The sequence below is a fragment of the Paroedura picta genome, chromosome 1 (genome assembly GCF_049243985.1).
Source record: "Paroedura picta isolate Pp20150507F chromosome 1, Ppicta_v3.0, whole genome shotgun sequence".
NCBI lineage: Eukaryota > Metazoa > Chordata > Lepidosauria > Squamata > Gekkonidae > Paroedura > Paroedura picta.
The window spans coordinates 27680149-27700927 of record NC_135369.1 but is presented as its reverse complement, the minus strand read 5'-3'; the positions used below and the strand labels follow the sequence as shown (position 1 = coordinate 27700927).

The 20779-nt window shown below is 45.1% G+C and overlaps 1 protein-coding gene across 2 annotated transcripts in view; it reads left to right on the top strand.

Annotated features, from left to right (window-relative positions):
• The window catches only part of SELENOI (selenoprotein I), a 59412-nt gene that overhangs the window by 13706 nt on the left and 24927 nt on the right, over positions 1-20779 (top strand). The gene's annotated exons all lie outside the window — the stretch shown is intronic.

Sequence of the window (20779 nt, the reverse complement as noted above, 5' to 3'; positions counted from 1 at the left end):
TTAAGACCAACAAAGATTTATTTAAAGTGTCAGACTTTTCTGCTCGAGGGGGCTCTGCTTTATGCATGTTGTGACGTAACTGTTGGAACAGAGCAGAGTGTCATGTATGGAATATCACATGCTGCAAAAGTTTGTTTTGTCTGGCATTAACAATAAACATTTCCTTGTGAAAATAAACATTACCACTACAGAATAGAAGGTGGGTGGGGTGGGGGGAACAGTACTGGGGGAGGGATTGTCCTATTTTTTTTCCTTCCATCAGCTCTTGCATCTCAGCTGTAGATAAGCTTGCAAATATTTAGGTTAGGGGTGGATCCAGACTAAATTTTCCAGTGACAGATCATTGATCTCCACAAATGCTGCTCCTGAGGACTGGGGGGCCCTGAGGAATGACACAAATTCATTTTGCAGCAGAAGGAAGAGAGGAATAGATGAAATTGCCAACTCAGTCTGGATGCCATCTTACATTTGCCATAGCCACAGGGACCAGGCATACACTTCCACCGACTTTCTGCATCTACTGTGTACACCCTTCTGACTCCATAGCCGTACACTCATCTCCAGCAGTACAATGGATTTCCTTTAATGAGTTGCTTCTCCATTTAAGGCCATGAAAGGACAATAGTGTGTGTAGTTGTTACAACACTATGCAAATTTATAGTGTTGTCTCCAAAGTCTTTGGAATGGAAAGGGTGAGTAGCAGCCTTGTTGTGTTCCAGACTACTGTTTAAAGAGATTCCATATGACTCATTAAAAAATTAACTCCTTTTGAAAATCCCAGCTGTGACAGACAACCATCTCCTTTGAGACTGGAAGGACTTGGTGGTGTTAGAAAGAACTTCTTGATGGACTGTGATACGCTATAGCCTATCTGGCCCCTTTAGGAAGCTGCTTGGCGTTCCAGCATCCATCCTGCAGTCTCCTTTCATACTGAAAAGCGGTGTATAGGGGATAACAGAGCAGGGGGATATGTTGATTGTGGTAGGCATGATCATCTCCAAGTAGCCCTCTCCCCTTTGCCAGATATAGCAGGAGTGTAGAGGATGGGGTGAGTTGGTGCATCAGCTGCCATTCATTTACTTGCCCTCATGAGGTTCTGCTTGCCAATCTAGTGAATGCCCAGGGTTGTACATTGCCAGAATTCTTTGTGGCCTTATTGAAGTAGTTTGAAGATATCTAAGCCTTTCCTTGATTCCCCCAGTGTCTGTTTTCTGTTTGATTAGACCAGCAACATGTTAGGTAGATGCATCCTCCTGCACTTCCTGCTTTGTCTTCAACATTTTGTCATTCATTCACTGCATTGTTTAGTATGTCGTACCATGCATTCTTTGGATTCTTCTGATTTTGTAATCCGTCCTGTTGTGTTGGATGCTTTATGTTGCTTGATTGTGTTGTTTTCTGATTTTGTAACCTTCCTTGTGTCTCAGTGAGAGACAAGCAGACCACGGATCAAAGGACATAAATAAATTATTTCCATTAATGCACTGAGGATCATGCTAAAGGGTATAAGAGACCTGGACTGATACCTTTGAGTTAGACCCTTAAACTCAAATGCTTTCCCTTCCTTCCAGTGACTCGTTTTCCACTTTGGAATATGCATCTCCATGCTGATCAGGGATTCAGATTAAAGCTGGTAAGGCTGGGAGCCTCTTCTAATGCTAATCGCGTGCATCATTGTCCTACCTCCTGCAAATTTCTAGTGGGATACAAGCAAGCTGCAGTTAAACACAAATCAGCTTCTTCAAATACACTCATGGGCACAGTTTATGGCAAAGTCAAGCCTTTGTAAGTTTAGGTTGTGAGCCCTGTTTTCTTCAAGGTGGAATGTGGTGTAGTTCAGAATGCAGTATCCGTTTCACATCTATGAGTCTAGGACCATGTTCACATAATGGGTACAAATGCAGCTTGCTGAGTGCTTCCTAGTTTGCAAAGCATCTAATCACACTTCATTTTGTTGTGACTATCGTGAACATAGAAACCCGGACTGATTGCTTTGCAAACTGGGATTCTAGCTCCATTTTCTGCATTTTGCTTTTGGGGTCTTAACAGTACATTAAAACTCAATTTAAGGCTTCCAGAAGTAGGAATTCCTAAGTGGTAACATTAAATTTTATGTGTCTAGGTATTTGGAGAATTTTTAGTGTTGTTTGGTTAAAGCCAAGAGGGGAAAGCAGCTGCTGTTCTGGCTTGGTGGTATTTTAGGGTGAGAAATGTGCCTGCTGGCCACATTTACATGCTGCAAAAAGCCATAAAGTGCAAATCTGCTCTTACTGTGTTGGCAAAAGTGCTTTTCTTAAACTAATAGCCTTTGTCTTCTGTTGCGCTTTCCCCCCACCCTGCCTCTGACCAGGTTCCACAGCAATGCAGTTAAAAAGGTTAGGCGGAGAGATTATTACTTTATATAAAACCATGAATGTGCATAGGATTTTTGTAGCATTTCAGTTGTAAGCTCCTTAGAAAAGGGCCTGTCCTTTTATCCACACTGACCTTCCCCAAGGCCAGTTCCTTAACTGAAAGGGGAGAAGGTTCACAGTGCTCTCCCTTGAAACCTGACACGCCGTGCTCTTCTCATCTGAATGTTCTATTTCCCTGTCAGGTTAGGGTATTGTAGGGTGTTATCGAAAACAATTTTTTCATTGAATATTGTTGAAAATGGTCTGTAACTGAAGACTTGTTAGGGAAGAGTTGAGGCAATCTATAGATTTGTCACTCTTCCTAAGCATCGCATGTGCAAAAAGCTGTTGGTGTGTGCTACTAGTGACACTGTTATAAGCAAACATGCGCATAGAATCATAGAGTTGGAAGGGGCCATCTAGTCCAACCCCCTGCTCAATGCAGGATCAGCCCTAAGCATCCAAGAAAAGTGTGTATCCAACCTTTGCTCTAAGACTGCCAGTGAGGGGGAGCTCGCCACCTCCTTAGGCAGCCTATTCCACTGCTGAACTACTCTGACTGTGAATTTTTTTTTCCTGATATCAAGCCTATATTGTTGTACTTGCATACCCATCTCTCAGCTGCAGCTCCTTTCTGCTTTTGTTGCCACCAAGACCTTCTTGGTCCTCGTCCATGCTGATTAGGAATGTATTTAGAGCATAGCTCGTGATGCTACCTTGCAAAACTTAACAGATTAGACATCTCATGCCTGTAACGTATAAGGCGAAATACTTCCATCTGTGTGAAAGAGAAATGGGGTTTTGCAGAGTGGTTTTGTGTACATTTTGAAGCTGTGTTGCCAAACCTCTCATGCTTTCAAGGCATGCAGTCTCGCTGGTCAATGGGGCTGCTGAAATATTACATTCTGCCTTTCCTTGAGGATTTGTAGTACAAAAGTGAGGGGAGAAATCTATTGTACTGTGACCTTCTCCCAGAGGGCAAAAGCAGAACCAGGTTAATAAATTCCAGGATTAAACTTGCTTGTTTGCTTATCATTGGGCAGTTTGTTTAATCTGGCGTATCTGTGCTACAAAGTGGGTTTGAGGGGCTGTCCTCAATTACTGTCTTTGCTCCTTCCTTTGGTTTTGATCTGGCTTTACACAACTGAGGCTTTTATCTCTGGTTTTCAACTGATAGGGAAAAAAATGTTTCCCAGAGATAATCTTTAAGTATCCGTTGTGTAGAGGAGCCGCTTTAGGGCATTTGAAGAAGCAATAGTAAGTGATGGAATGGGTTAGGAAGGACCCAAATGCAATTTTAGCCCACGTTCCCATTGAAAACAATGATGCTTCAGGGGTAGTCAAACTGCGGCCCTCCAGATGTCCATGGACTACAATTCCCATGAGCCCCTGTCAGCAAATGTTGGCAGGGGCCCATGGGAATTGTAGTCCATGGACATCTGGAGGGTCGCAGTTTGACTACCCATACACCTATAGATTCCAACTGAGCACTGTCAGCTTCATAAATGACAGTTCTTCTGGAGCAGCTCCAGTCTCTGACATGCCTAGACCTTGAAAGCCTTACGCCAAACAAAGATGAGACTCCAAGAATTCTATGTTTGGAGCTTCCAGGGTTCTTTGCTTTGGATAAAGAATAGAGCTCACATTCCACCATGGTTAGAAGGTGGTGTAGATTGTTTAAGCCTCTCCCCCCCCATGTCATTTTCCCTACCCCAGTTGTCGTAGTAGAAAAGAGCAAGAGTCCAGTAGTACCTTAAACACTAATAAAGTTTGTGGCGCTTCCTCACTCACAAAAGCTCATACACTGCCACAAATTTTGTTAGTATTTAAGGTGCCAGTGGACTCTTGCTGCTTTCTACTGCTACAGGCTAACACAGCTACGCATCTTGACCCAATTGCGGCGGTTTTCCTTACTGGACAAACATGGACATCCTAGAGCAGGGGTAGTCAAACTGCGGCCCTCCAGATGTCCATGGACTACAACTCCCATGAGTTTTGCTGGTTGTACCCGGCCCCCAGGACGCACACTTGGCATTGGCTCATGGGAATTGTAGTCCATGGACATCTGGAGGGCCGCAGTTTGACTACCCCTGTCCTAGAGGGTGGCTCCCATATAGTTGTGGGATGCCCTCTTAAGGAAGTTAAGGGAACTGTCAAAAGCAGGGTGCTATTCAGAAAAAGTAATTCCCACTGGACAAGCTCCTTGGGTGCACCTAAATTGACTGTTTTGGATGCTGGCTACAGACCCATTTATATAGCCTCCCTCCCTCCTGCTCTGAAGCCAGGATTTTAGTTATTGAGGGACCAAAGCTTATCAAACAACAATATTTTGCTGTTTGAAAAAGTGTGTTGGTGAGTTTCCTCATCTTGTGTGAGTGCGCCACGATGCCTTGAAGAACTGAGGAAGACACTACATGCTGAGCGTGTGTGGGGCATTGCTGAAGAGCTAGGATGGCATATATTGAAGTTTTAATTTAATAATAATTTCTACAACAACAAAGCTTATCTTATGAAATCCGAAGGATACTGCCCATTTGGGTTTAGGTGAGGATTGCCTCAGCAGTTTCCAGCATGGCTTTGGGCTTAGCACAAAAAGGAAAACAAGAATGCAAAGGACAGACCAGTAGCTGGGGCTTATTATATTTTCGTAAGCCCTAGAATAAATTCCGTAAAGTAGTGATTTAAAAAAAACACACAAATCCTTTGAGGAGTAGGAGGAAGAAACATACTACCCTCTTAAGCTGCTCATAGGCTTCCCGCTCATGTGAGGAATGTGCATGTGACTTCTGGCAGCAAGGGGGAAATGCTTCCAACAACGGCTTGAATTGTCAGGGGGCTGGTAAGCAAAGTCAGTGGGCAAACACCCCAGAGCAAAGCACATTTCTTTCTCCCCAGAAAAACTGAACTGGTTTCACATTCTCTTATCCTTAAGTGACTTCTGATGCTTGCTAATAACCCTCCCCTTCTTTTCTTAGGCAAGTGAGAGATACAGAACTGCACAACTGTTGTCAGCAGAGGATAGGATCCACAGTCATGGGTTTAAACCACGAGAAGAACAATATCAGCTAGATATTGGGGAACGTTTCACAGAGTAGTTCAGCAGTGGAATGGTCTGCCTAAGGCGGTGGTGAGCTCTCCACTGGGCAGATACTGACCCTGGATGCTTTAGGCTGATCCTGCCTGAGTGGCTCCTTCCAACACCATGGTCCCATGCGTGTTGGTATTATACTGTATGAGCCAGCCTCATGAAAGGTAAACCAGGCACAAATCTGACAGCTCTACCGTATCATGGTTTATCCAAAGTTGGTGGATACAGAGTTTACAACTTACGTTTGGTACAAAAGCAGCAGCCCAGCATACCAAAGTCCGCTGGGAAACAGGAATCCATTTTGAATATGAGCCTTCCTAGGCTGTGCCATGGCTGAACCATGTTAGTCCTCTGCACAAGACTTCTCCATCTTCTAGCTGGGATGCACCAGTGTGTGGGAGGACTGGAGGAACTTAGGGGTTCAGACCTCCCTGTCTACGAATCAGGAACGTAATCAACAAATGCACCTGAACTTGCTTGTAACTATACCAGAAGGCGGACAGCCAAATTAGGGGTGATTGCTCTATAGCTGCACAGAACGTATGCTTTCGATACAATACAGTGGACAAATAATTCATTTTTTCTTCATTCTCTAAATCCATAACTTCAGAATGGCACCAAATGAGCTATGTTCACTTGGGACCAGTTCACGTATCTCCTTCAGGAATCCGTAGAATGTTTAATATATAGTCATGTGAAATGCTTGAGCATGACTGCAGCAAGCACATTTGTCATACAGGGATGATATGGATTCTCCAGGATTGCCCGTTGGACGAAGCTTCCTGTTGACTCTGTTGGGTAACAGGCTCTACAAAGAGAAGGGTCATTGGCTCAGTAGTAGAGCACCTGCTTGGCAAGCAGAAAGTCCTAGGTCCAGTCGATGGAATCACCAGTTAAAAGGATCAGGTGATGTGAAAGACCTCAACCTAACACCCTGGAGAGCCACTGACTATCTGTGTAGGCAACCCTTATCTTGATGGACCGGTGGTCTGATTCAGTATAAAGCAGTTTCATGTGTTCCAACCAGGGCTTAACTGTGTAATGGGTGAAATTGCCAAGGAGGAAATTAGGAGATTAAAATGTGAGTTCCCATAATTTGAAATGATGATGGCGATGTTAGCCATTCTGTCGAATCCAACTCTGGCAATCCTATGGCTCAACTGTTGCCATGATTTCTGATCTTGCACCACTTCTTTTAGTTGCATAATGTTCTGGCCGGTGTCCATTTGATCGTGTCTAACCACAGTGCTCTTTGTTGACCTGGTTTCCTTTTCCCACTAACCAAACCTACTAGCATAATTGCTTTCTCCATTGGGTTATTTATTTAATTTCTTTATAATTGTATTTGTTGACAGCCACTCCCGACCTGGACGGCTTGTGGCGGTTTACAATAAGAACATTAAAATGCACATAAAACCCAATACATATAACCAATATTGGCGGTGAAAACCAATCTACAAAAAGCAAAGAGCAGGGGTAGTGTTTGCTGGCAGGGGCTTCTGGGAATTGTAGTCCATGGACATCTGGAGGGCCGCAGTTTGACTACCCCTGCTATAGAGGGAGAGACCTGATATTTCTATCCTGGCCTCAACCAAACACCTGGCAGAAGAGCTCCGTCTTACAGGCCCTGTGGAATGTTGATACTTCCATCAGGGCCCTCAGCTCTTCTGGGAGCTCATTCGACCAGGTCGGGGCCAGGACAGGCCCTGGCCAATGCCAAGTGGGCCTCCTGGGGGCCAGGCACAACCGGAACATTCATTCCCACAGAGTGAACAGTCCTGCGGGGGGCATAAGGAGACAAGTGGTCCCTCAGTGCGACCCAGGCCGCGGATGACCTTCAAGGTCAGAACCAAAACCTTGAACCGGATCCGAAAGCCAACTAGTAACCAATGCAGCTTCCTCAGCATAGGCTGGATATGGGCACTCCAAGATGACCTCGTGAGTAGTTTGGGTCGCATTATATGATCCAAAATAGACAACCACAAGTCAAGTATCAATCGAAGTTGAACTGGCAATAGTCATAATTGAATCAATGTCCGGTATAGAGCTTAGCAGGAAGTAGTTTTATGCTGGGGGGGGGGGAGTTGGCTGAGTCTAGCAGCCCTATGTGGAACCTGAGTTGATCTTGTTCAACTAAAATGCATCCTCTGCTCCTCCTTTGAGATCTTTGTGACGTAATTTATGTCTTACTGCACATAAGGTCTCTGCTCTGCTCTCTAATGCAGGGGTAGTCAACCTGTGGTCCTCCAGATGTCCATGAACTACAATTCCCATGAGCCCTGCCAGCAAACACTACCCCTGCTCTAATGCGCACAAATGACTCTCCCTAGATCTTGCTCCTTGGCAGCAGCAAACTCATGATGTACTGCTGTTCAGATGGAAAATGCTGCAAGGTTTGGTGTGATTTCTCTGCCTGCACGTGAGTCTTCTCCACCAGTCTCACTGTGCAGGGAGAATTCAGCCGTTTTCCATGTTGCAAATAGGGAGAAGCCTTATCGTAGTATGAAGGTAGTCTTCCTTTCCTGATGGCCTGTGAATAACTGGAGGGGCAGGCAGCTGCTTGGCTGTCTCTTAGTAAAAATTCTGTCAGATAAATTCTGTTTACAGAGAAGCTGGATTCACTGAGGTTCCAGTCATGTGGCAAACCAGATTATCTGAGTTTTCTGTATTTGCTTGAAATTGTAACATGCACACCACTCCACTATAAGCTGGCTCCAGGCATTGAACAGTTCTGGATTGAGGGGGGGGGATATACAGTAAGCGTGAGCATGCTTATGCTGGTTTAGGAGGCCATTGGGCTTGACCTGGATATGAGATGTCAGAGGACTACGCAGCATAGACAGAATGCTTGTGAGTTACTTTCCTTGTGTGTCTGACATCGCCAAATGTTCTACTAAGCAAGAAGAGTTGTGTGTTCTCCTTTCCTGGTTACTGTGGGAACATGACGCTAATGAAGCTAGCACATCCTGTAATCATACTAAATTGAATTTAGAACCCAAGCCATTCCCGGATCAAGTTTAATTATTTTTTATTATCATTATTTAAATTTATTACTCTCCTCCCCTGAAGGGTCGAGGAGAGTTACAACATTTAAAACCCCCACAAAAAAAATATACTGTGCCCGCATTCGAGAAGATGTGGTGATAAAACACAACTCCTAACTACAATCCACCCCAAGGAACCCATTCTAGAGGGGAGGGAGACACAGGGTGCTGTTGGAATTCGCTACTGCCACTCTGATCACTCTCATGGGGGGGGGGGGCTGATCTTTCTTGCGGCCCAGCCTCAACCAACAACCTGGCGGAAGAGCTCTGTTTTGCAGGCCCTGCGGAACGCCGAAAGCTCCCGTACGGCCTGCAGCCCGCAGGTTTTAGTATTGTTCTTCTAGGCCATCTGCGGTCTGGGCCCGTTACCTTATGCTCCCCACAAGGCCCTTCACTCTGTGGGTGCACACCTGTTGGTGGCCCCTGGTCCAAGGAAAGTTCACCTGGCCTCAACCAGGGCCTTTTCATCCCTAGCCTGACCTGGCAGAATGAGTTCCTGGAAGAGTTAAGGGCCTTGCAGGAGCCCTTGCAGTTCCACAGGGCCTGTAAGATGGAGCTCTTCTGCCAGGTATTTGGTTAAGATCTATGGGCCCTTCGTCACAGCTGGGACAACAGGCGGACCCCCCCCCCATATTTTCTTCCCTTGAGGCACGGGATGGATAAAAGGGGCGCACTGAGCTTGGGGATATGGGGGTGGGTGGCCTTAGATTACATGCCACTGTGACTTTTTAAAGGGTGGGGATTTTATATGTTTTATTGTGCGGTTTTAAGTTCTATGACCCACTACGAGCCAGCTAGTGGTGGGTAATATATCAAATAAAAGTGAATACATTTCTGACCTCCCAAACATTTAGCGGGCAATTACAGTTGCTTTCCCTTCTTTTTTTTTAATAGTTTTGTTAATTTGGGCATTACACCATATCATTGTTGAGTTTCCCAAATTTGGCAGCATGGCATGTGAACTGAGCCGGCACCCGAGTTTGTTTGTCTGTGCAGTGATTCACAAAAGCTGCTTGTTGGTCATTAGATTCCGAGTCAGTGTGATCATTGTATGGGTCCATTATTCTTAACCAGGGTAGTCAAACTGCGGCCCTCCAGATGTCCGTGGACTACAATTCCCAGGAGCCCCTGCCAGCGAATGCTGGCAGGGGCTCCTGGGAATTGTAGTCCATGGACATCTGGAGGGCCGCAGTTTGACTACCCCTGTCATGCAACTGAGGCAAGAGTAAAATTGAGTGTTCTTTTCCTGTACATCAGTAGCTGCAATTAAAAGCCAATCTAGCTAGCTCCAAACCAAGTTCACTTTTTAATTTAGCTGCATGAGATCACCTGCTTCCATCCTCCACACGTTCTCTGAGTACAACACGTTGCTTAACCCAGTGATGCAAGAAGAAAACGCAGTGGAGATTACATTAATATAACTATAGAAATGTTATCAAGTGGTCACGCAAATCTCTTACGGAGGACAGAGATTTGGTTTCAGTGTTTCTGGGAAGTGTCTTGAATAACTGAACCCGCTGGAAAATGGTACAAATTAGAAGAAGAAGAGGAGTTGGTTCTTCTATGCCGCTTTTCTCTCCCCGAAGGAGTCTCAAAACGGCTTCCAGTCGCCTTCCCTTTCCTCTCCCCACAACAGATACCCTGTGAGGTGGGTGAGGCTAAGAGAGCCCTGATATTACTGCTCGGTCAGAGGAGCTCTATCAGTGCTATGAGAAGCCCAAGGTCACCCAGCTGGCTGCATGTGGAGGAGGAGTGGGGAATCAAAGTCAGCTCGCCAGATTAGAAGTCCGCGCTCCTAACCAGATATTTCCAAATATTGTAGATCAGTTTCCAAATAGTGTTCAAAAGTAGGCCCAGATACAATCTCTTTTATCAAGCACCTAGATCGGTAATCAGAGAACAGATGCCTGTTTCCCTGCCTTAAGGAGTCTCAAAGCCTTTCCCTTCCTCTCCCCACAACATATACTATGATGTAGGCAGGAGCTGAGAGAGTTCTGAGAGAACTGTGACTGGCCCAAGCAGCCTTCATACAGTGGAGCGGGAAATCTGCCACAGTTCTCCAGATGAGTCCACTACTCTTAACTGCTACAGGTGTTGGCTTCACCTGTACCAGTCTCAGTTTAGAAAGATACCCAAAATCCTCCAGAGTGTTGTTTTTGACAGCATACCAAATGTCCAGACTTGGGTTCTGAGAAGAAAGATGACACTTCTAAGGGTTGGAAAAGGTTACACCCCATCCAGTTGCCATTTTAAAGTTTGTCAACATTTGGAGATGCATCACTGCAGCTTCAAATGAGATCAAGTGTTTTTGTGTAGCTGTCTCTCCAAAGATTGGATTTGCAAACATTTGTGCTGTGGAGTTCTGAAGTAAGAGCAGGCCCTTGGGTAATGGAATTGGAACCCAGTATGAACTCTGGAGTTTACACAAGTAATTACAGTCCTGTCAGGTGAACTTTAGACCTTGGTGAACTCATCTGCCCCCCTCTTCCTCCTGGAATTCATTGTGGGGGAGAAATTGTGCACATGGTTTCAACAGTGCCATGCATTAAAACTACTTTTTCTACCAAGAAAAACAGCAGAGTCTTGTTAAAAAAGATTGCAAATTCGGGCAAAAATATATTTTATTACTCAGTTAAATATGCAGCATTTCTGTATGTGTTTCGCCAACAGGCTTTGTCAGGGGATTTTAAAAATCTTTTTGAAGACCGATTGCAAGATGAACAGATTCCCTTTAGGAAGCCTGTTGACATTTTTGGATATTTAACTGAGTAATAAAATAGGTTTCTACCCAATTCCACACCATTGGCTCGGTCCCATTTTATCTCCTGTCTGGTGCGGCTGTTTATTTTCTTGTTAAAAAACTACAACCCTTGTCCTACAAGATGGAGCACAGGCCAAAGCCTAATAAAGCCAAATTGTGGCTCTCCAGATGTTCAGAGGCTGCAAGACCATGCTGGAAGGGACAACTGGAGACCCACAGTTTGGCCACCCCTGCTTTAGAGGGAGCTAGTTTATTGCAACGTCAGCTTTCATAGGGAAGTGCCTCCATGTCTAGATTCTTGAAGCAAAATAAAGATTGCCTCTCAAGAAGTGTGGCTGTTATAGTCCCACTCTTCTCACAAGTCAGAGGAATGGGAGGGATCTTGTCTCCGATGCGATACTGATCCTCAGTGCGTTGCAATACTGAGCGACAATTCCTGTGTGCCCTTCTGCTTCCTGCTCAGGTAGTCACTGAGCATACCTGCCCAGCAGAAGAGAAGTACATTTGCAGCAGCAAGGAAGTACGTGGGCCTCTGTACTCAGAGAAAATTAACAAAGTGACATCTGAAAAGGCTGCAAAACATGACATATGGTAGTTGAGGCATTATAAAGAAAAACGGCATAATCTGTGTGCTGAGGAATGAGGCGGGCTTTGAAGGATGAATAACTCCTTGTCTTTTCATTAACCTGTAATCCTGACTTTAACCTCAAGGGCTTAGGTCTGTCGTGCTGTACATCTCTATCTTTTCTGCTCCGAGATCTTTGCTGCTCTGAGATGTTTCACAGGATAAATGAAACAGTTGGCAATATATGTCAACACACCACATGCTAACAGGGGTGGTATCCATGTGGGAAATAGTGTGGTATGAAGGACCTGCTTCTCCGATAGGATCACAAATGGAATATCTAGGTTGGTTGCGAGATCCTCTCTGACGGCATTCATTATGTGCCTGGTTTTACGTAAGCATTACGAGCTATATTTTAAGGGAGTCTGTGATCTACTTCATATAAACTTGCAATAATCCTTTAAAGCATGGGTAGTCAACCTGTGGTTCATGGACTACAATTCCCATGAACCCCTGCCAGCATTGCATGGACTACAATTCATGGGAATTGTAGTCCATGAACATCTGGAGGACCACAGGTTGACTACCCCTGCTTTAAACCAGCTCAGTAAATTAGGTGGTTCTTATCCTTTATTGGCAGAGCCTCTTGTGGCGCAGAGTGGTAAGGCAGCCGCCTGAAAGCTTTGCTCATGAGGTTGGGAGTTCGATCCCAGCAGCCGGCTCAAGGTTGACTCAGCCTTCCATCCTTCCGAGGTCGGTAAAATGAGTACCCAGCTTGCTGCTGGGGGGTAAACGGTCATGACTGGGGAAGGCACTGGCAAACCACCCCATATTGAGTCTGCCATGAAAACGCTGGAGGGCGTCACCCCAAGGGTCAGACATGACTCGGTGCTTGCACAGGGGATACCTTTACCTTTACCTTTTTATCCTTTATTACTGGTGGGAGGCGGGTGACTGAGGTTAAGAATATACCTGTGGGGATTCCGTTTTTGTCCCTGGCCTGTATGGCGAGCAGGCTTCTTTATTTTTTGTTTTTACAGCATAGGCAAACATTAGTAAGTCAACTCAAGAGCAATTAAACAAACATCTGCTCCCACACATTCAGTGACTTGGCAAGGGTTTTACTACAATGAGATTTACTATTAACCTTCATGATTTAGACTAGAAGCAGGTTAAGTGTACTGTGTACATCCTATGAGCCATGAGTATGAAGCCCGCATGGAGGTGACTTGTTCCTTATCTTCCTCTTAAACTCCCAAAACCCTGGTGCTGGAGGTCAAGAGTGTTTTGTGACCCAAATAACTTGAGGGCTTGGGGGCCACAATCAGAGGGGGGAGTAGCTAATCACATTTCCTTTTTGCATTGGCAAACAAGCATTTTCCTTCTGTACAAGTGGGAAGAGAGGCATTTTGTGCTATTTTGCCCACCAGACTTTCTTGTCAGTATTGGTTTTTTGGCTGTCTTATAGGCTCTTGGGGAAGATCTCCCAATATCAGTCCTTCAGTCATAGTGCACCCAGGACACTACATTCTCTGCAATGATAATGTAGTAAATAATTGCTTACAATATGCAGTCTATGTGGAATTAGAACATATATAGATAGACTCTGGTCTCTCAATAAAAACTCACACATACACCAACAGTCTGTTATACTGGTTTTCTCTGTAGCTGTTGAGTAGATATACTTCTGTGCTTAACTTTTTTTGCCATACCTTTGGGATTTTTAAGGCAAGAGATGTTCTGAGATGGTTTGCCATTACCTGCCTCTTCAACATGACCCTAGTATCCCTTGATAGTCTCCCATCCAAATTCTAACCAGGACCAACCAGCTTCCAAGATCTGATGAGATCAGGCTAGCCTGGGCTATCAAGATCAGGATTAACCTAGCCCCCATCAAGAATATCCAGTACTATATTACAGCTGTTTTTCATATTAAAAATGCCCTTACATAGGCACCTGCTAATTGCTTTGCTGTTCAGCCCTTTAAAATTTTATGCAGTGCATTTGCTACATTAAAATACTTACCCTGCCTTATCTTGTTAGCCCAAAGTAGCTTCCTAAAAAGATCAGAGGTCCCAAACAACCTCATTAGATGGTGGTGGTTATGAGGATTAATTGGAGGCGTTCATGTGGGTGGTCCAGCCTGGTCAGCCCTGATTTATATAACTTTGGTAATCCCAATGTGGGTGTAAGAAAGAGTAGATTAAGCAAACAAAAGGTTAACAAACTCAACTCATCTAACAAAGCCAGCTAGCCTCTTTCTTCCTTGTGTGCTTTATTTCTCACTTATCTGTGGTTTAGTGGGAGAGTATCTACTTGTCATGAAGAAGGTCCCAAGTCCAGTCGCTGGCATCTCCAGTTAAAGGATTACGTAGTGTATGGTGTGAAGGACCTCTGCCCAACACACTGGAGAGCTGCTGCCAGCCCGAGCAGACAATACTGACTTTGATGGACCAGTGATCTCCCCCAGTATAAGACCACTTGATGTATTTAGGCATGTTTATCTTCTGTAACTCTTCAGCTGTCATTTTTCAGCAGACAGTTCTCTTCTTCCCTGTCCCTGGCTTTCCCCTCTTAGGATCCTTCTGTGACTCGGTCTAAATTATGAAACCGGGGGTGATTAAGTGATCTTTCATGCTTCGAGCATCTACACAAGTTCACAAAAGAGCAGCTTGTGTTAAGATGCACAAACAGGTATATTTGAATAGAATCAGTCCAGTAGCAACTTTAAGACCAACAAAGATTTATTCAGGGCGTGAGCTTTCGAGTGCAAGCACTCTTCGTCAGACTTGCACTTGAAAGCTCACGCCTTGAATAAATCTTTGTTGGTCTTAAAGGTGCTACTGGACCCTGATTCTATTGTGCTACTTCAGACCAACACGGCTACCCATTTGAATCTAGGTTTATTTGAAATCGTGAAGAACACCTGCAAAAGCAAATGTGCCCAGTGTGTGCTGATCACAGGTGGAGCTCTTTAGCTGATCATCAAATCAGACACGTTAGATGAGCGTGTGTTGCATAATGTGAATACACATTAACTGTTTACAATAAAGACTGAATGTTGCTCAATTAACTCAGCTGTGAAATTAAGTGCTGTAAGGCGGTATAAAGTCATAGTGGGAGACAATGGTTCAGTGGGAGACAATGGTTGCATTGTTTTCTTTGTGAGTCCATGCATAACTACAGACACGGTCTGAGGGACTGCTTATCTGCTTATGCCCCCCGCAGGGCCCTTTGCTCTGCAGGTATGAATTTGCTGGTTGTCCTGGGCCCCTGGGACATCTTCCTGGCCTCAACCAGGGCCAGTGACTTTTCGGCCTTGGCCCCAGCCTGGTTCTTATGGGGATTTTATATTGCAATTTTAATACTTATTTGTGTACCGCCGTGAGATGACTATTTGTGAGTGGCGGTATATTTATATAAACATAAATAAATAAAATGTCGAAGACCAAAGGGTTCTCAAATGTGATCCCTGGAACTAACTTTTTGTCTTGGAGGGCTGGTTACTCATGCTCTGTGTCCTGGAAGATCACCTGTGTCCCAGGGTAAGATCTGAAGCCCTGGAAAATGGGGAGGAGGTTGGTTTGGGTTTTATCAGGATTCGTGGGGATGCAGTTTCTCCACTCCACTGACTGAGCAAGTCTGCAATTGATGTTTGCCCACATACATTTGGGAGTCATTTGAAGTCCCTTGAATTCCGTTCCCTCTGGAGGTAGGTGAAGAACAAGTTGCACCAGTTTGGTGTAGTGGTTAGGAGTGCGGACTTCTAATCTGGCGAGCCGGGTTCGATTCTGCACTCCCCCACATGCAACCAGCTGGGTGACCTTGGGCTCGCCACGGCACTGATAAAACTGTTCTGACCGGGCAGTGATATCAGGGCTCTCTCAGCCTCACCCACCCCACAGGGTGTCTGTTGTGGGGAGAGGAATGGGAAGGCGACTGTAAGCCGCTTTGAGCCTCCTTCGGGTAGGGAAAAGCGGCATATAAGAACCAACTCTTCTTCTTCTTCTTCTTCTAACAGGGTCTTCAGGAGCCATGTGTGGCTCATAGCCCCACCCTCTTTGTGCCTCCCATTTATATTCTTCCCCCTCATTGGCCATTGCACAACTGCCTCTTTTTACTGCTGTTTGCTTCCAGCCTCTGGCTATGGTGCTGAAATAAGTGATCCAGGGATCTCTTTGCTTTACCCCTCCTATTTTTGGGAGCCTCTGGAAAGGAGTTTGGAGGGAAACAGGTGGAGAAATCAGATAAGTCACAACACCAATTTCTGCTTTCTGCCCCTTAATTTGTCTTGTGTGGGCACCCACTGCCAGTTACAGCTGTGGGCAGCACAAGCAAAAGAAGTCGGCAGGCTTCTTGCCTGGCTTGCTGCTTTCAGCCATTTTAGTTGGCTAAACTGACTTTTTCTTTAAGGGGGGAGCTCACCTCATCTGCCTTGTCCTCTCTCCAGGTGAAAGACTCTTAAATCCTCTTACTGATGAAATAGGAAGAACAGGTCTTCAAAGAGAGAGTATACACCGTCACCATCTGGCCCCCTTCCTTTCTGGGAGATGTGGTTGCAGGAGAGGAAGAAAGAACAATCGTAGCCCGCTTTGCCTCTTCTCCCTCACTCCCTGACCTATGTGGCCTTTTCTCTCTGTGTGCAGTCCCAGGAATTCTTTCACGGACTTGGAAGGGGCTGCATGAACCTGAGGAAACAAAGTAATTCCGTGCACTGGGTAGAAGGATGCTGTCCATTATCTGTTGTACTATGGAGCAGTACTGCATTTAATTAGCCAATTTTCTTAGAATTTTGATTCAAGCGGGTAGCCATGTTGGCCTGAAGCAGGACATTGTATCTGAGGAAGTGTGCGTTCACACAAAAGCTCAATACCTTGAATAAAAATGTATTGGCCTTAAAGGTGCCACTGGACTCCAAATTTGTTTTACTTAGAATTTGTACAATGATTTTTTGGCATGGTCAGGGCCACCGATTGCTGGCAGCTAAGAGCCCAGTGGACCATTTAGTCTAGCGGCCATCAAAACAATGGCCATCCATTTACTATGTGGGACTAGAAAGAGAGCACTGAGGCCCAAGGCCTTCCCCTGATGCTGCTTCCAGGCACTGGGATGCAGAGTTCATTTTAATCACCATGACAAGTAGCCACTGATAGGTCTATCTCTGTCTAATCCCCTTTTTTTGCAGCCCATGGGACTTGTGGCCCTCATTCCATTATCTGGCAGCAAATTCCATATATTGATTACTCCTTAAGCAAAGTGTTATCTCCTTTGACTCATCCTGAATCTGCTGCCCTGTACCTTCATTGGTTGCCCTGGATTTAGTATTAAAGGGAGAAAAAGTTATCTGTCTACTTTTTCTACCCTATGCATATCTTTCTAAATCTTAGAAAAGTCTCAGGTGCTTTAGCCTTTCCTCATAGGAAAAGTGCCCCAATCCTTTAATATTCAAACAAAAAAAAGTTATAAAAACATGCCATAAAAAATTCATGGCAACAATCAAAATAAAATTACATATTGATGATGATGATGATGTCATCCGTTCAGTTGTGTCCGACCCTCGGTGATTCTATAGGAAAGTCTTTGCCATGCGCCCCTGTCTCTCACAGCTTCTTTTAGTTGGTTCATGGTCATCCCTGTATCGGCTTTGATCGTGTTGAGCCAGCGGATCCTTTGGCAACCACATTTCCTCTTGCTGCTGACCATGCCGAGCATTAATGATTTTCCTAGCAAGTTGGATCGCATGATGTGTCCACAGTAAGTAAGCTTTAGCCAAAATATGTTGCCTTTTAATGACATAGTTGGTTCGCTCCTCTCTAAAACTATCTTGTTTGGAACTTTGGCTGTCCATGGTATTTGCAGCATTAGTCTTCAGCACCATAATTTGAAGTTACCTATTCTCCTGTCTTCCTTCTTCAGGGTCCAGCTTTTGCATCCATGGGTTGTTATGGGGAAGACCACGGTGTTGACTAGCCAGCACTTTGTATTAAGGCTGATATCCTGACTTCCATATTCGGTTCATGCCTAACATTGCATTCTGGCCCAGTGTTATTTGCTGTTTGAAGCACATAAACCAGCAAATAGAGCAGGAAGGAAGATCATCAAGGGAATGCTGGACAAAACATCTAATGGAAAATGGCAGCAGGAGGGGACAGACAGTAGTGTTGCTGTGGCTGAGAAAGCCCTCTCTCGGTGCCACTCACCTAAACTCACAAGACAGGGGTGCTCAGAGCAAGATCTCGTAAGATGACCATAGTGGCTAGATAAGAGTTTGTATGGGAGAAAGTTGAGTTCTGCCCAGAAATTAAAAACAAAGCAAAAATGCATATGCACACATTACAGTTCTCAAACTCGGGAAGATTATCATGTGTTGCTTGAAAGGTCGGTACGGTTGGCTATCCATGTGCTATAGGATTTTAAAATATTTGTGCTTTTGGAACTGCTTGGTATCTTCCTCAAGCACAGGAATCAAAGGAAATGGCATTTGGGTAGCGATGACCTGATTCAGTGAGACCAGCTATGGCTCAAGTTTCAAGACTTTCTTGGAGTAATATATTGCTTAGCAGGCGTAACAAAAGCGTAAGGAGAGATTTTTGTTTTCAGTCTCTGATTGCATAAAAACCTCTGTAAGAAAATACCAAAGTGACCGCATTGTTCGGTTGTATTGATAAAGGCTGTGAGGTTCTTACCTGGATTCCTTTAAACTGGATCGCTTTAACACTGGGCTTTGTGTGCTTTGTGTGATGTTTACATGGCTTTTTGTGGACAGGCTTGCTTCTTTCTCATCTCTTCACAGCTTGGCTGACACACCCTGCTTCTGTTTGTCTCTGTGAAACTTCCCAGACTTAACCTCCAGTAATGCTTAAAGGCTTGGAAAGGGAACAGCCTGGAGGCGGGACTGTCACTGCCTGAACTGTCAAGGGCAGCAAACTGGCCATTTCATTGAATGGGATGATTCAACTGGCTGTGAAATTAAAATTGACCCATCTTGGCAAGGGTTTGTGTGCAAAGGGCACATGTAACACTGTGCTGCTTAAAAAAAAATCAAAGCTCTACACCAGTTTGTGCGTGTAACCAAAATTCTGAACCAAGGAAAACGGGATTCTGGGCCCTGTTTTTTTTAGGTTAATGAAGCATATGAAGGTAACCGTGTGCCCCTGAAAGTTTAGGCCCCGAATAAAACTTTGTTGATCTTAAAGGTGCCACTGTCCAAATGTTGTTTAATTAAAAATGGACATTCTGCTCTGTGCGCACCCTGCTTGCTTGTCTACATTTTGTTTAGCCTGAGCTGCCTGAAAGTCTCCTGGCTTTCCCTTTCTTCTATTATTGTCCTGAAGGTGCTGATGGAGTAGGTTAAGCCCCTTGAAAGTTACCTTCTTTTGAGGTACATTCTGGCCACTTAGAGCCAGAAAGGGAGTATTCCATCTCACTTGGGTGTCCGCTATACCCTGAGGAAGGATGCTGGCAGTGGAGACCTCCTACTCATTGTGCCTGTTCCTTGTTTGTGCCATTCTGGATTGCAGCAGATTGGGGTTGGGGGATAGTAGATGGAAGGCCTTGTCTTCTGGCTAAATTTAGAATGAGTTGGCCCTCCAGTCTGCCTCTAAGGTTTTCATCCTGTATAAGCGAACCTCAAGCTTGCGAGATGCTTTTTATTCACCGACTGCAGGTGACCCGGTCAGTCTTTTTCTAATTCTGCAAGAGGGATGGAGATAATGGGATGTAAACAATCTGCCACATATCCCCCTCCATTAACTGAAATCTCATTACCTCCTAAATCACTTGAAGTTGTGTGTTTGAAAATGGTCTTGAGCGATTCTGAAAATGCCCAGGGGCAAGATGATAAATAGGATCTTTTGGGGTCACAGCCTGCCTTGCCTGGCAGAACAAGGTAGAAGAGGAAGAGTTGGTTCTTCTATCCTGCTTTTCTCTACCCGAAGGAGTCTCAAAGCAGCTTACAGTCACTTTCCCTTTCCTCTCCCCACAACAGACCCCCTGTGGGGGTGGGTGAGGCTGAGAGAGCCCTGATATTACTGCTCAGTCAGAACAGCTCTATCAGCGCTGTGACAAGCCCAAAGTCACCCAGCTGGCTGCATGTGGAGGAGAAGGGAATCAAATCGGGCTCACCAGATTAGAAGTCCACTCACCTAACCAGTGCACCAAGCTGCTAGTACTCCATAAAAATTGATGTTCTAGTTGGCTTGTTGCTTACGGTATGGTTCAAAAAAGGTTAAGCGGGGATAAAGCTGGAAACTTCATCAGAGGTGGAATTACCAAATGTATACTGTACATGTCACACAGTCAGACCAGCTCAACAGTATCCTCTGCTATAAATCGCTCCTCTTACATTTGAATGGCACACAGCTTCATTGAGACACCTAAATGATTCCCAAGAAGATGACATTGGTTCCTTATCCAGTCAGGCCAGCTTTACTAGAAATGCCAAGGATTGAACCTGGGACTTTCTGCATGCCAAGCAGATGCTTGACCAGTGAGCCTGATATCCCTCATCTGTGATCCCTAGGCCACTTAAATGGTGTGATGCGTAGGTTGCCTGTGAGCTCTTGCATATACTTGGGAAAGACCTCTGCCTGAGACCCCGGAGAGCCACTGCCACTCTTGAGTAGACAATACCGACCAGGACGGACTGATCGTCTGAGTCAGTGAGGCAACTTCATATGTGATCTTCATGGTGGCTTCCCCCAGGTGCTCTTTTTCTGCATTTGTGTAATATGCTGGCCCTTGGTCTACTTGGGGTGCTACAGGCTAATTTCCAGGGTAAGGCTCAGAACTAAGACTAGGAAGGGGATGAGCCTTTTGAGAAAAGTCTTGGGTGCTAGAAGGTGTTGGAAATAGCTCTCTGTGCGCCCCTTCAGCACACCCCCTCAAGAGCTGCATCTGAAACTGGAGTCCTGTTGTAGATAAGATCTT